This window comes from Rhinoderma darwinii, chromosome 8 (genome assembly GCF_050947455.1).
Source record: "Rhinoderma darwinii isolate aRhiDar2 chromosome 8, aRhiDar2.hap1, whole genome shotgun sequence".
In the NCBI taxonomy this organism is placed as follows: Eukaryota; Metazoa; Chordata; class Amphibia; order Anura; family Rhinodermatidae; genus Rhinoderma; species Rhinoderma darwinii.
The window spans coordinates 21,430,445-21,446,446 of record NC_134694.1 but is presented as its reverse complement, the minus strand read 5'-3'; the positions used below and the strand labels follow the sequence as shown (position 1 = coordinate 21,446,446).

Below are 16,002 nucleotides of genomic sequence, written 5' to 3'. Positions count from 1 at the left end.
TCCCGCCACAGGGATATTAACACAATGATGTTACAGCACAGCAAAAATAACCACAGTGATGTCCCAACAGGGATAATAAAACACAGTGATGTCAGAATGCAGGGATAATAAACACAGTGATGTCACAATGCAGGGATAATAATGACAGTGATGTCAGTTCAGGGATATTAACCACAGTGATGTCATAACAGGTATAATAAACACAGTAATGTCAGAATGCAGGGACAATAACCACAGTGATGTCACAATGCAGAGATGATAATGACAGTGAGGTCACAACAGGGATAATAAACACAGTGATGTCCCTATTTTCGAGGACCAATTTTTTAAGAGGGCAATTGATCTTTTAATATGTTTTGGAGTGTGTGAGGAACCCAAAAGGAAAACCCCTAAGGGTATGTTCGAACGCTTAACAAAAAACGTCTGAAAATACAGAGCTGTATTCAAGGGAAAACAGCCTCTGATTTTCAGACGTTTTTTGAGCAACTCGCGTTTTTCGCTGCGTTTTTTACAGCCGTTTTTGGAGCTGTTTTCAATAGAGTCTATGAAAAAACGGCTCCAAAAACGTCCCAAGAAGTGTCCTGCACTTCTTTTGACGAGCCGTCATTTTACGCGCCGTCTTTTGACAGCGACACGTAAAATAAAGGCTCGTGGGAACAGAACATCGTAAAACCCATTGCAGGCAATGGGCAGATGTTTGTAGGCGTATTAGGGTCATTTTTTCAGGCATAATTCGAGGCGTAAAACGCCTGAATTATGTCTGAAAATAGGCCCGGTGAACATATCCTAAAAGTGCAGGAAGAATATACACACTGAAAGCAGATGTTGTCCTGCTCAGATGAGTGTGATTGTTCGGATTTAAAAATAAAATAAAATCTTGTATTGGATGTTTTTTTTTATTCTAATTAGTGGCAGAATATTATAATAGACAGTAACAGTCTGCACCTGATTAACATATTGGAGATGCCCGTGAGGCTTTCCAGTCATTATTTCACACTCACATAATTGCTACATATGTGTCTTAATTTGCCATGTGCTAAACATGATGCTGTAATAGCTTTTCATTTTGTCAGTGGCTTTTAAGGAATTATTCTATTTTCAGATGTAGTTTTAGAAATGCTAAAATTTGTTTGGGAGACTATGTAAGGATCAGGTATCTGCCGCACATAAAATAATATGGGTATAAAATAACACACGGGCTGCAGGCATCGTAATGCTATGGTTTGTCCAAGCCAAACTCTTGTCCATGTGCCCTGTTAAGGAATATGGAAGTCACGGAGAAGGACCCCCTCTTAGAGCTGCAGCTGCTCTTGCTCTGGCAGATTTGGGCTGTGGAGGAAATATCTGTCTGACTGAGGTTTGCCCTGGCAAATCAGCCGTTTACCAGGGGTCTCGGGAGCCAGACACGTGATAATCAACGGATTGCCACAGTGGCTACCATATTGTCGAGGTTATCTCTGATGAGTTATCCCGAGAAAGTATAGTGGAACGAAGTAAAAGAATTACATGGCAGCCATTTTCCATTTTTCTGTTAAATGTACACGGTTGTATTAAGGCTCCGTACAAGGTTTTTTAGAGTTGTAATATGGCAGCCATAGAGGTTTATGGGCTCATACTTTATGTCTATATGGCTATGATTTCATACGGAACTTTTAGCTGTTGGAAAAAAAAATCATGGCATGCTCCATTAAATGCGTTATGAAGGTATTCTCCCCTAGAAGAATTGTTTTTAGGGTAGAATACCTCCGTCATATGGTGCAGTATGGTGCAGTATGGCGGCGTCATATTGTGACACTTAATGTACCTAAGGATCACTACTATGAAGCCGTTGGTACTCCTTGTGATGCTATAAAAGCCCTTAAAGGGGTTTTCTACGCACAGACAACTGATGACCTATCCACAGGATAGGTCATCAGTATATGATCGGTGGGGGTCTGAAACCCGGATCCCGAACAGATCAGCTGTTCCAGCTACCTCTGGGCACCAGAGGTCCATGCCGGACGCAGATGGCTCCGGTCACAGAACAGCGGCCGAGCTGCAGTACTGCAGCTCTGCTCATATTCAAATTAATAGGAGCAGAGTTTCTGTTCTGTAGCACGGCCGCTATGCAATGTACGGAGCCATCTGCTTACAGCTCCAAATACTTCATACCCTGCATAACATCCGGCACCCGGAGGCAGCTGATCGGTGCATGGTCCAGGTTTCTGACTCCCACCAATCACATACTGATGAGCTATCCCGTAGAACTCCAGTCCCTAATGTCCTAGGTTTTACTGCCCTGTTCAGAGTTTGTGCTATAGTCCTAAGAGATCAGTTCAGAGGGAAAATATAATCTATTAGGGGGATGTTGCAAATTTCTTCAAGAGAAGCTGTGCCTTAAAGCATGGTAAAAACAGCATGTGTGGTTACTGCCTAAGGCCACTTTCAGACGGCCAAAAAGTGGTCTACGTTGCTTTTAGTTCGGGTCATTACACCAGTATGGCAGGGACTCGCGGCTGTAATACGGACGCTAAATTGCGGAAGATACTTTATTTATCAAAGTAAATTTTCCAAGTCGCCTTTTTGTATCAAAGTATCTATCATACCTTACTTCCCATAGGAAGATATGTGTTCCAGTTCACTAATGAAATTTCTGGAGGAGGAGGAGGTAGAAGAGCAGGCCAATTCCAATCAATGGACCATTATCCTTAATCATATTGACGTTCATATTAACATTTTTACCATCTAATAAATGGATACAAAACGATAGATGTAAGGAAGCATTAAACCTCTTGTAGATAACTCACTTTATATAGATACTGGTAGGATCAATTGGTAATTAGGGGTCATCGCAAAGGATAAGTATCAGATAAAAACTTCATACAGAACAGGATTAAGGCCAATAAAACTCTGGATCATTTCCCTTACATGACATAAAACAGAAAGAGAGAAGAGTGTTTTATTGCTCCCGTATATTATCAGAATCTTTATGTTCTCAATGGACAAAGTAGATTTTTCTGAATTGCTCCTTGATCCTAATCACGATTCCATATTGTAAATTTAAAGGGGTTGTTTAGTTTGAATATTTTTTGACATTTCATGTATTTGGGAGCTGAAACCAATAGCCTGGGCCTAGGGCGTCTGGCATGAATGACCATGGATGCAATGAAATCGATGGTAGCATTGATAGGGGTCCAACTGTTTACCAAGTGACAAGGGCCGGATCCAGGTTTATGTGGGTTCTTGGGAGACAGAGTTCGAGGCCTATTACATGACCCGGCACTCGTTTGCTCCTTTCGCACAGAGCAATGATTAGAGATGTATAGGGACAAGCGATTGTTACTCCGATCGCTCGTCCCCATATATTTTCATCATGCTGCCGACACCGAAGATTTTTCACGCTGCATAAAAGAGCAGATCAGCCGATTAACGAGAGTTTGCTCATACATTGGCTGATCATTGCCCTGATTAAACAGGGCAATGATCGGGAACGATCGTTCATATGAACGCTCGTTTGCCCGATTATTGGCCCGTGTAATAGGGCCTTTACAGTGGGATCTTTGTCTACTCCACTCTCACCTTGACAAGAGTAGAGTATGTTTAGCAGGAACACCATAAGTCTCCCAAGCCCAGTGGGCGCTGGCACCTGCCTGGTGCGGACATCGACCCTAGCTATGGGTCCTTTGTTCAGGGCATCTGTGAAGAACTTACTGTAGCTTCAAAACCTCACGGATAACATTTTCTGTAACAAGGAAGAAAATATTACCATATGAAAACCACCCATTTAGAAAGACCTTATAAAATAAATTTAAGGGTTATTGGGTTGAAGAGCTTCTTGGACTATCCTACATGGATCCTATACATAGACGAAGACTACATACATGGAATCACTCAATGTTTAGGACCATATCACTACACATATTACACTCCAGAGTCTGTATAGTCAAGTAACTTTACAAATAAAGTTTATTTGGAGAACCCCTTTAAATGATAAAATACTGCTGGTTTGTGGTTCTATCCCCACGGAGGACAAAAACCGTTTCTTTAAAAAGCCAGACAGGGGCTGAAATAATGCACTATATAGAAAAAGGACAGCGGCCGTCAAGTGGTTCACACTCTCCCGTTCTATATAGGAAGCCTTTAACCTTTTAGTAGTCATTGGGATTAACAACTCGGTGGTCAGCAACGTGTTGTAGGCTCCTGGGGGAACCAAAGGGTTACAGAGCAGTTAAGAAGTTGATGAGTTGGAAGCGGTTTGCAGCTCTCAGGGAATGTCGGCCTTCTATTGATGAGGTATATTGATTTACCATCAGTCCCCGCGTGGGCATTCTCTGCTCTATTATACTGCAGCCAAGGCTTATTCCCACTGCAGTGCTAAAGAGGAAATATGGCCAGCCTGACCTTGGCAATATAGAGATAATGAAAGATTTCTAACGATCTTTCCCCCCTAGATTCCTGCGGACGCCCCTCTCCCCCCCTCTCTAGCTGCTGAATGCTAATTTCTGCAAGGAAATGGTTTTTCCTCTTGCGGCCCCTAAATAGAACACACTTCTCTGCCTTGTCGCCTGCCCTAAAAGATGCATTTGGGGTTTGGAGACGGAGGGAAGAATAAAGCAGAGGCTTTTCTTATACGAGATTGGCATCAGTTTACAATAGTACAGATCATGATTGCTTTTTGTTCACAAACTAATGTGCGCAGGTGTAGTTGAGCTGAATTTGTCAATTAACACTTTGGCGTTGCATTGTAGGCTCCTAGAATATATGTCTCACAAAGAGAAAACACTGTCCATATACCCTATTAGGAGATATGGATGTCATAGAGAGGGATGCCCGGCTCAAGACCCCCTTTTATAAGTCAGAGGGGAGAGTCGCTAACATACAGCACCTCTGAGTCTGTTGTTGTTGAGCGCACCATGTATTAGGGTCTGTTCACATCACGCCTGCGCCTTTCGTCACATATATACGTTGGGAGTATTGCTGAAATACACTACTGACGGAAGGCTTGACATATGCCACTGTATAGGCACACAGTGGCATTTGTCGCCCATAGGCTCCAATGTTAGAAAACGTATACCGTACGGCACACAGTTTATAGTGGGATGCCTCTACATAAAAAAGTATTATTACGCTAATTTATACAGCACATAAAAAAAAATAATGTATACCAACGTATACCAGCCATGCGGAGGGCAAAAGGACACTTTTTTGGCCCTATGGAAATGTTTGGCACATGTAGGGCTAAAAACGCAGTGTGAATATAGCCTTACATGGTCAGTCGTTCATTGGAAAGGCCGCATGTATTACTATTGTTACTGCTGCAGAGCAAATGTGTAACTGGCAGCAATTTCCCCATGCAAAATCAGTGGCTTCAATCTTGAACCTTCAATAGTCACCCCTTTATTAAAGTTCTGCAGTACTCTGTAAAACCACATACGACACACTGATCTCTCCAATAATTTAAACTAAATGAGAAATCAAGCTCAAGCTCCGCTACATTTGACAAACTCCGCTCTGCTACATCTGTATGACCTATGTCATTGATGAGCCAGGTATGCTTGGACGGAGCAAGATGATATAAATACGGAGGCCTTCCGATAAGAGATTCCTGCAGGTTACAGGGGTGGGCGCCTGGATAAATATTAACATTAGCTGCTACGTGTCAATCTCCTCTATCATCCTTCACGCTGCTATGTCACCGCAGTGTTTGTTAGCGGAGAACGAAGGGAACGCTATTCATATATAAAGTTATCTGACTGTCGGCCTGAACCTTGTGACTGTCACTGTTCCGGTCAGTAGGTACAAGGCAGATTGTATTCCCAGTGTTCAGCCGCTCACCTCCCTGCCCTGTGTCACTGCTCAGATGTAGTGGAGATAAGTAATCCACATCTAGCAGAGCTATTAGTATCCGTGACATTTTGACGTTGCATTTTAAAAAATCCGCCAGTAATCTGAGTGATTTATGGGCTGGTGTCGGGCTCCATCACGGGAGAGCGCCGATTTATCACCGCCTGCTTAGAATTATTAATGATTACCAATTTGTTAATCTGATGTCGGAGAAATCCCAGAGAACTGCAGACTGTGACGACGGGCTGTGTGGCTCAGGCACTCAGCCATGCTGCAATATACATGTGCGTAGATATGGTAGGGATGCGGTACAGCCAATATTTTATAGTCATTTCCAGGGACACTTTCCTGCCCTGTATGATACTGCATCAGAGGACCACACACAGGGGCGTAGCTAAGGGAGGGGAGGCTGGCAGGGCAGGTGCCCTGTGTGCTGGATATCGAGAAGGGCGGCACCAATCTGCTTTGTCCAGGGTATTTAGAAACTAGGAGAGCAAACTGAATCTTTTGCCCCGGGTAACAAAGTCTGGCTAGGACGACTTTTCTTTTGTAAGAATAATATTAGCAAGTGCCATTCCGGCTCAGCAACCGTACTATGGTCTTAAAGGGAACCTGTCATCAGCATTTTGCCTATTAAACCAGCAATACCTGGTGGTAGTGGGTGAAAAATCATTTCTATATAACCTATAATTATCTTCTTTAATCGGCCCTGTACCCTTAGTATTCCGTTTTTTAGTGTTCCCACACTGTATGCGAATGAGCAGAAAAGAGTCATATCTTAGTTTTAAAAGTCATATCTTCATTCCTCAAGCCTTTCCGAGTTAACCCCGCCTCCTTACTTTTGATTAACAGCTCCTCACCTCCCGCCAGCACACACAAAATCCCAAGCTTGCGCATCGATATCCTGTTCTGGTGCATGCGCACAATGGGACACCATAGCAGCGCATGCGCAGTAACTAGATTTGAGGCCCGGATGAAGCAGAGAAGGGTGTCGGACCATACATGACGGGCGCATGCGCGCTAACTCAGACGAGATTTCGGCATTCAGGTCAGGCCAGTTTTCGGTGGTGGGCGGGCATAAGAAGAGGAACGAACGAGACTGATAGATTATTACCATAAAAGGTGTGAAAAGTTTGCAGACCATTATTTACAGTCGGAGAAGAAGTTTAGGAGAGGGGATAACGACAATGAAGTTTTGACAGCATCAGCCAGTGAGGGGTGAGTAGAGTTCAATAGGTGAAATGCTGGTGACAGGTTCCCTTTAAGTGGGCAAAGGGGCTGGAGGTGCATACTAAAAAAGGGCCACTGACATGGATTTCTAGTTTGTAGCTCAATCTTAGGCCTGCCCCTGTTTGGCGCTGATGCAAAATAAGTCTTGTGCCAATATAGTATATATCCCTGCTCTTGCCGCCGGTGCCAGTGGCATTCTTTACACCTCCAGCATTAGGCACACCTTAGCTGTGCCACGAGTCCACATTGGGGGAGAATGCATTTAAGAGTACGTTCACACTTTTTGCAGCTTGGCCTAAAAGATTGATATTACCATGATCTGAATGCTAAAAAACAAAAATGTATGTATTAAATACTCCTAGGTGTAATCCTAGTGGGAAGCCTTTTACAAGTTCCATATAGTGTAACTCAGGGTGGGATTAAAGGGAGGGCAAAATGGACACATGACCTGGTGCCTACACCATCTAGGAGGTCTCTAACTACTCTTGCCAGAACACTTTATGGTGGTATTATTTTATTATTTTTATGTGGTTTTGTTATTTGGGCACATTATGGTGGTATTATGTGGGTAAAGTATGGGTATAGTGTGGTGGTATCATTTGGGCACTGTATGAATGTATTATTTGGATGCGGCATGGTACTATTATTTGATCACTGTATGGTAACATTTAACAGGCCACTGTCGTAATAGTGCTACGCAGTGACGGCTCCATGTGTATGTGAGTAATAATTAACTTTTCAGGGCACTTTGGTTTGCGTAAATATTAGTGAATCAAACTTTTTTGATTTGGAAATTCCTTTTGCTGTTGGAAGTACAGTCTACCTTCTGGTGTACGGTAGATCATAAGGAGTTTAAAAAAAAAAAAAACACAGAAAAAAAAAAGGACAATTTTGGCCACTACAAGACCTATGACCCATTCAACCTGAATGTTTTTGTACAATGTAATTTGTACATTACACTAGGCAGGATTTATATATACTTGGTGTGCAGATGTTTGCATTTTCCTATCCATAGATATTGCCCTGGGATGTGCAGCATGCAAAAAGCCCCTTGTGTACCACTATATATGGCATCTCCAAAATGCCAGGTCTTGTGGGGTGGTCCAGGCATGCAGTGGTTAGTACCTACCATAGTGGTCCAAGGAATGACAACTAGTGAATTGGTGACAGGGGCGCCCAAGGCACATCAATGTGCATGGGGAGCGAAGGCTAGCTCGTTTGGTCTGATCCCACAGAAGATCTACTGTGGAACAAATTGCTTAAAAACGTACTGCTGGCTATGACAGAAGAGTGCCAGAACACATAGCCGCAGACCAGTCAGAGTGCCCAAGCTGTCCCCTGTCTACCCCCGAAAGCGGCTACAATGGGAATTTGAGCATCAGAACTGGACTATGGAACAATGGAAGAAGGTTGCCTGGTCTGACGAATCACTTTTCTTTTACATCATGTGGACGGCCGGGTGCGTGTGCATCACTTACCTGGGGAAGAGATAGCAGCAGGATGTACTATGGGAAGTAGGAAGCCGGCGGAGGCAGTGTGATGCTCTGGGCAATGTTCTGCTGGAAACCTTAGGTCCTGGCCTTCATATGGATGTGGATGTTGATTTATGTTATATGTTTTTTGATAAAATTAACTATATTTTTATTTAAAAAAAAATTGTTGTCTGTGTATTCATTTATGGCAAACGTCTGATAGATGCGGGTCCCAGTTCCGGGGCACTACACCTCTCTCCACTAGTACCCGTCTGGAATCGGCAGCCAGCAGCTGCCGCGCCAGGCAAAACAAGGGTCAGATGACTCCTCAGACATTTATGGCCTATCCTGTGTATATACCCATTTAAGTTATATAAACTATTCTTTTTTACATTTGTTCCATACAGGAACTTTAATTAAATTGTAAAATTAACAATATGTTGGCATATTCCTATATGCCAGCATATCGTGCCTGTGCAGGTATACCACAAGTGATAAGCATACACGAGACTCGTTGTCAGGTCCTGGGCTGTCTCCATGGTGAAGCCAGCCTTAACGATTATGCCGCCGGGACTCGAGATCACCTTTACAAGGGGACTCCCTTCCTTGTTCAGTGCTGTGATCATGTTTGATCATGGATTAACCGTTGGGATCTGAGTTTTCTCTGATCCCCATAGTTGCGGCAGGAGCTGGGCTGTGTATCGAAGCCCTGCTCCTGCTACTGATTGTGTGATGATATGACAGTGCCTGCGAGATCGTCATGACGAAAATATACATCATGGTCCAGCAACTAACGTACATTTTCATCATAGGTCGGGAACCAATTATGATTGGTGCGTATGTATGTATGTATATATATATATATATATATATATATATATATATATATATATATATATATATACATATATACACACACATACATACATACATACATACATACACAGGGCCGGCCCTAGGATAGATGGCACCCTGTGTGAAATGATCTTTCGGCACCCCACCCCATCATTAAAAAAAAATGCCCCATAAAAAAATTATAATGCCCCTTTAGTGCCCCCATACAGTATAGTAATAATATTTAATATAATATATTAAAACCCCTTCAAGGACACAGTATTTTGTCCTCTAATTGTGCCCACAGTATTATGCCATATGTAGTACGCCTAGACAGTATAATAAAGGAGAGCAGAAAAAATGGACCAAAAACACAATTCCGCAGAATCAGAGTTAATTACACAAAAACGCTGTTCAAAATTACTAAACATAATAATAGCAGAGAGAGTAGTGTTTTGGTGTAATTAACTGATTCTGCGGAATTGTGTTTTTTATGTTGTGATGCAATGATTGACACTTGACTTTTGACATTCGACTTTTGACCCGCCGGGCGGTTCTTTTTGATTGACCGCTAATTGTTATTCATTTTCTCTGTATTTAAACCTTTGCAAATCGCACTGTCTGTATTGGCCTGATGAAGACGCCGGTCCGGCGTTGAAACGCGTAGCCTGTCTACTTGGAATAAATATTACTTAAATGCTTTGAATTACCCAGCCTTGCAGTTATTAGCACCGCCTTTTGGTAAATTTTTTCTGCTCTCCTTTTTACCAATACTTGCCAGCAAACTCGGTTTTGTTGTGTTTTTACGGACCCGTTACATCTCTCTCCGTTGTGACACCTACCAGTGTCTACAACCCAAGGTGAGCACTTTTATCATATTAGTAGCTCCACTTCTATCCCGCTTTTATTTGCACTATGTGGCGCCGTGTCTCTTTTACGCTCTCCTAGTTTACACAGTATAATGTCCGCTTAGTGGCCCCCACACAGTATAGTGCCCCCTGTAGATTTTGCCATACAGCTTCCCTGTAGACCGTGCCATAATCCCCACCTCCTTTTTGTAGATCGTGCCATACAGCCCCCCACCTCCTCCTTGTAGACATTGCCATACAGTCCCCCACCTAACCCTTGTAGACATTGCCATACAGTCCCCCACCTCACCCTTGTAGACAGTGCCATACAGTCCCCCACCTCCCCCTTGTAGATTGTGCCATACAGTCCCCACACCTCCCCCTTGTAGAGAGTGCCCCCAAACAAAAACAAAATTGTACTCACCTAGGCCCCCGTTCCCACGACGAACTGAGCTGCTCCATGACGGGACCCTGTAGCCTAGTACAGGGTTTCTCAACCTTTTCGGACTCGAGACAGCACTGGAAAAACTAAATTTCCTCAGGGGCCCCCTACCAAAAATTGCTTTGAGAAAGACAGAAAACGGCTAAGAACAAGCACTCCACTCAAAGGGCATGTTCACACACGTTTTTTGTAAGGCAAAAAAATTCTGCTTCAAAATTCCTTCAGCAACTAACAGCTTTGTGTGACCGTTTTATTGTATATTTTCTTAAGCTGTTGAAGCGAATGCAAAAGACGCAGGAAAAAAAGCTCCAAACGGGCGCCGCAGGTATTTTCTGCCTCCTATTAATTTTAATTGGAGGTCAGAGGTGGAAACCACTTGAAGACCATCAGCCCCCCACTCACAGCGCCGCACAGCCCCCTTGTAGGTAGCGCGGCACAGCCCCCTTGTAGATCGCGCCACACAGACCCGTTGTAGGGAGCGCCACACAGCCCCCTGTAGGGAGCGCCACACAGCCCCCTGTAGGGAGCGCCACACAGCCCCCTGTAGGGAGCGCCACACAGCTCCCTGTAGGGAGCGCCACACAGCCCCTTGTGGGGAGCGCCACACAGCGCCCTGTAGGGAGCGCCACACAGCCCCTTGTGGGGAGCGCCACACAGCCCCCTGTAGGGAGTGCCCCACAGCCCCCTGGTTGGTAGTGCCCCACAGCCCCCTGGTTGGTAGTGCCACACAGCCCACAGCCCCCTAGTTGGTAGTGCCACACAGCCCACTGCCCCCTGGTTGGGTATAGCCACACAGACCTCAGCACCCTGGTTGGTAGAGCCACACAGCCCACAGCCCCCTGGTAGGTAGTGCCACATAGCCCCCTGGTTGGTCGTGCCACACAGCCCCCTGGTTGGTAGTGCCACACAGCCCACTGCCCCCTGGTTGGTAGTGCCACACTGCCCACAGCCCCCTGGTAGGTAGTGCCACACTGCCCACAGCCCCCTTGTAGGTAGTGCAATGACTACGAAATGACCCTGATAGCTGGCGGTCAATAGACATTCAAAAAACGACAACTGTGCAGGAGCACACAAAATACCCAACTTTCCCAGCTATAAAATAAATGTGTGGAAATAAACTAAGATATAACTTTTATTTAGTCTGAGTAAAGGATTAATCCTTTTAGCTAGATTAAATAAAAGTTATATCTTAGTTTATTTCCACACTTTCTTTTTGATACCCGGGAAAGCTGGGTATTTTGTGTGCTCCTGCACAGTTGTCCTTTTTTGTAGGTAGTGCCACACAGCCCACAGGCCCCCTGTAGATAGCACCCCCCTCTTCCAGTATAGATAGCACCACTGTAGCTCCCTGAAGGAGCGGAATCCCTGTGTTGCCGGGGATTCCGCTCCTGGAGCGCTGCTTGATACCTCTGTCCATATATGGACAGTAACATCAGGGAAATCTCCTGAGGCGGAATCCCCATCCACAGCGTTGCAGACGCTATGACCGTCGATTCCACTCCAGGAGAAGCTCCTGTCGTCTGTGTCCATGACGCCATTGGCTTCTCCTGGAGTGGAATCCCCGGTCATAGAGTCTGCAACGCTGTGACCGGGGATTCCGCTCCTGGAGCGCAATCCCTGTGTGGCCGGGGATTCCGCTCCTGAAGCGCTGCTTGATGCCTCTGTCCATATATGGACAGGGACATCAGGGAAAACTCCTGAGACAGAATCCCCGTCCACAGCGTTGCAGACGCTATCACTGTCGATTCCACTCCAGGAGGAGCTCCTGTCGTCTGTGTCATTGACTTCTCCTGGAGTGGAATCCCCAGTCATAGAATCTGCAACACTGTGACCGGGGATTTAGCTTCAGGAGTTTCCCCTGATGTCACTGTCCATATATGGACAGACACATCAAGCAGCGCTCCAGGAGCGGAATCCCCGGCCACACGGGGATTCCACTCCTTCAGGGAGCTACAGTGGCGCTAATAGACAGCAGACCAGGGAGATACCTCCCTGCTCTGCTATAGTGCCGTCGCTACCGCTATAGCAGCCGCTGCTAGCGGCGCCACCGCCCTCATGCCCAGTGTCACCGCTAGCAGCCGCTATGGCTGCTACAGCGGTAGCGACGGCCACTAAGTGAAGAAGCGCCGGGGTCGAAAGGCGACTGCAGTTAGTGTGTGTATCCCCGCTGGCAGTTGCAACGGCGCGGGGATACACACACTCGCTGGCGCCCCTCTTGCAGTGTGGCGGCTGGCGCCCTGTGCGACCACACTGGTCAAACATATCTAAGGCCGGCCATGTGTGTGTGTATATATATATATATATATATATATATATATATATATATATATATATAGTGCTTTTACCTTACTTATTTAGTGCATTTTCTATTTCCCCTTTTGCACCATCTTCCCTATATATAACTTAACTAGCCCCCTGGCCCAGCGTGTCCACAACCTAGTTTAATGGCTGTTACATACCGTTACTTTGGCAGTGTTGGGCTTTTCGCACACTGGCAGATTTATAAGCTACACGTTAAACAACTTGTTCCTTTGCTGCTGCCTGTGCTTGGAAGTCACCTTATTGTAGGTCCACCTGGGACTAAAGCCCTGCTCATAAAATCGAATCCAGCCTGCAAATGGGATCTTAACCACAGTGGGCACGACTTTCTCTTATATCATATACTTGTATGGAATGATTTATTAAATCCATTGGGATCTAGTTGCGATGCCGCCAAAAAATAGAGGGAAATGAAACATATGTTCAAAATGGCGTATGACATAAAAAAAATGTTTTGAAATCTAAGCTGTAAGGGATCCAGCCAATCATACATGTACATGGTTGCAAAAATAAGTAAATTAGACATGTCATATAAGGCAAATTGTTGGGGACCAGCAGCTTCAATCTCGAGAACAGTCTTCTGTGACTAGTACATTGATCCTTAGGATACATAACACTGTTGAATCAAATGGAAAGATTCCCAAACTTATATACATGCCAAACGTTATTTGTTTCACTACGATAAATGAAGCAAACCGTGACGGTGCATTAAAATGTGCAGAAATATGTCCTGTCGAGGTTGGCTCCTTGTAAAGGGTGTGTGAACATTTTACTTTGAAAATCAACAGAACATGTGTATGACAAAGGGTGCCCTAAATTTTACATAGTACTATATGTATGTGATATCTCTCTATCATCTCTCTCATATCTTGATCAGGGCTTGACAAATGATTGATCGGAGATCAGTAGATCACAACATGACTGGCCACCTGAGAATGAGGTTATCTCCGAATATTAAATTAAAGCCTTTGTCTGTTGTTTGTACCTATCTATGTATGTACGTATGTATGTTTCTATGTATGTATGTATCTATGCATGTATGTACACTACCGTTCAAAAGTTTAGGGTCACTTAGAAATTTACTTATTTTTGCAAGAAAAGCATAGTTTTTTTCAATGAAGATAACATTAAATTAATCAGAAATACACTCTATACATTGTTAATGTGCTAAATGACTATTCTAGCTGCAAATGTCTAGTTTTTAATGCAATATCTACATAGGTGTATAGAGGCCCATTTCCAGCAACCATCACTCCAGTGTTCTAATGGTACATTGTGTTTGCCAACTGTGTTAGAAGGCTAATGGATGATTAGAAAACACTTGAAAACCTTGTGCAATTATGTTAGCACATACTGTAAACAGTTTTGCTGTTTAGAGGAGCTATAAAACTGACCTTCCTTTGAGCTAGTTGAGAATCTGGAGCATTACATTTGTGGGTTCGATTAAACTCTCAAAATGGCTAGAAAAAGAGAGCTTTCATGTGAAACTCGACAATCTATTCTTGTTCTTAGAAATGAAGGCTATTCCATGCGAGAAATTGCCAAGAAACTGAAGATTTCCTACAACGGTGTGTACTACTCCCTTCAGAGGACAGCACAAACAGGCTCGAACCAGAGTAGAAAGAGAAGTGGGAGGCCCCGCTGCACAACTGAGCAACAAGACAAGTACATTAGAGTCTCTAGTTGAGAAATAGACGCCTCACAGGTCCTCAACTGGCAGCTTCATTAAATAGTACCCGCAAACCGCCAGTGTCAACGTCTACAGTGAAGAGGCGACTCCGGGATGCTGGCCTTCAGGACAGAGTGGCAAAGAAAAAGCCATATCTGAGACTGGCTAATAAAAGGAAAAGATTAATATGGGCAAAAGCACACAGACATTGGACAGAGGAAGATTGGAAAAAAGTGTTATGGACAGACGAATCGAAGTTTGAGGTGTTTGGATCACACAGAAGAACATTTGTGAGACGCAGAACAACTGAAAAGATGCTGGAAGAGTGCCTGACGCCATCTGTCAAGCATGGTGGAGGTGATGTGATGGTCTGGGGTTGCTTTGGTGCTGGTAAAGTGGGAGATTTGTACAAGGTAAAAGGGATTTTGAATAAGGAAGGCTATCACTCCATTTTGCAACGCCATGCCATACCCTGTGGACAGCGCTTGATTGGAGCCAATTTCATCCTACAACAGAACAATGACCCAAAGCACACCTCCAAATTATGCAAGAACTATTTAGGGAAGAAGCAGGCAGCTGGTATTCTATCTGTAATGGAGTGGCCAGCGCAGTCACCAGATCTCAACCCCATAGAGCTGTTGTGGGACCGTATGGTACGCAAGAAGTGCCCATCAAGCCAATCCAACTTGTGGGAGGGGCTTCTGGAAGGATGGGGTGAAATTTCTCCCGATTACCTCAGCAAATTAACAGCTAGAATGCCAAAGGTCTGCAATGCTGTAATTGCTGCAAATGGAGCATTCTTTGACGAAAGCAAAGTTTGAAGGAGAAAATTATTATTTGAAATAAAAATCCAAATCAAAAATCATTATTTCTAACCATGTCAATGTCTTGACTATATTTTCTAGTCATTTTGCAATTCATTTGATAAATATAAGTGTGAGTTTTCATGGAAAACACAAAATTGTCTGGGTGACCCGAAACTTTTGAACGGTAGTGTATGTATGTATGTACCCATCTGTTTGTAGCTAACTTTATATGTATGTATATATCTTTGTATATAAAGAAAACCTTGCAGCACTCCAATTGGAAATAAGAAAAAAATTGGTTTATTCAGCCAACATCAAACAGTTTCAGTCCAACATTATGACCATTTTCAGGCTTGAAAATGGTCTTAATGTTGGACTGTTTGATGTTGGCTGAATAAACCACATTTTTTCATGTTTCCAATTGGAGTGCTGAAGGTTTTCTTTATACACGTATACAGTCTTTGGATCGGGACTACTTACTTGGCACCCGTTTACTTTTTTGCTGTGGTGAGTACCGCTGCTTTTTGCTAGAGTGTATCTATCTTTGTATGTATCTATC

At 44.0% G+C, this 16,002-nt stretch overlaps 1 long non-coding RNA gene across 2 annotated transcripts in view; it reads right to left on the bottom strand.

Moving 5' to 3' along the window:
• Positions 1 to 16,002, bottom strand: part of LOC142659385 (uncharacterized) — a 123,931-nt gene that overhangs the window by 94,967 nt on the left and 12,962 nt on the right. For both annotated transcript variants that reach the window (XR_012850316.1, XR_012850317.1), the window contains exons 3-4: positions 3,559 to 3,721; positions 2,586 to 2,724 (exon numbers count right to left, since the gene is read on the bottom strand). This is a non-coding gene — a long non-coding RNA (uncharacterized LOC142659385). The remainder of the gene's footprint in view (positions 1 to 2,585; positions 2,725 to 3,558; positions 3,722 to 16,002) is intronic.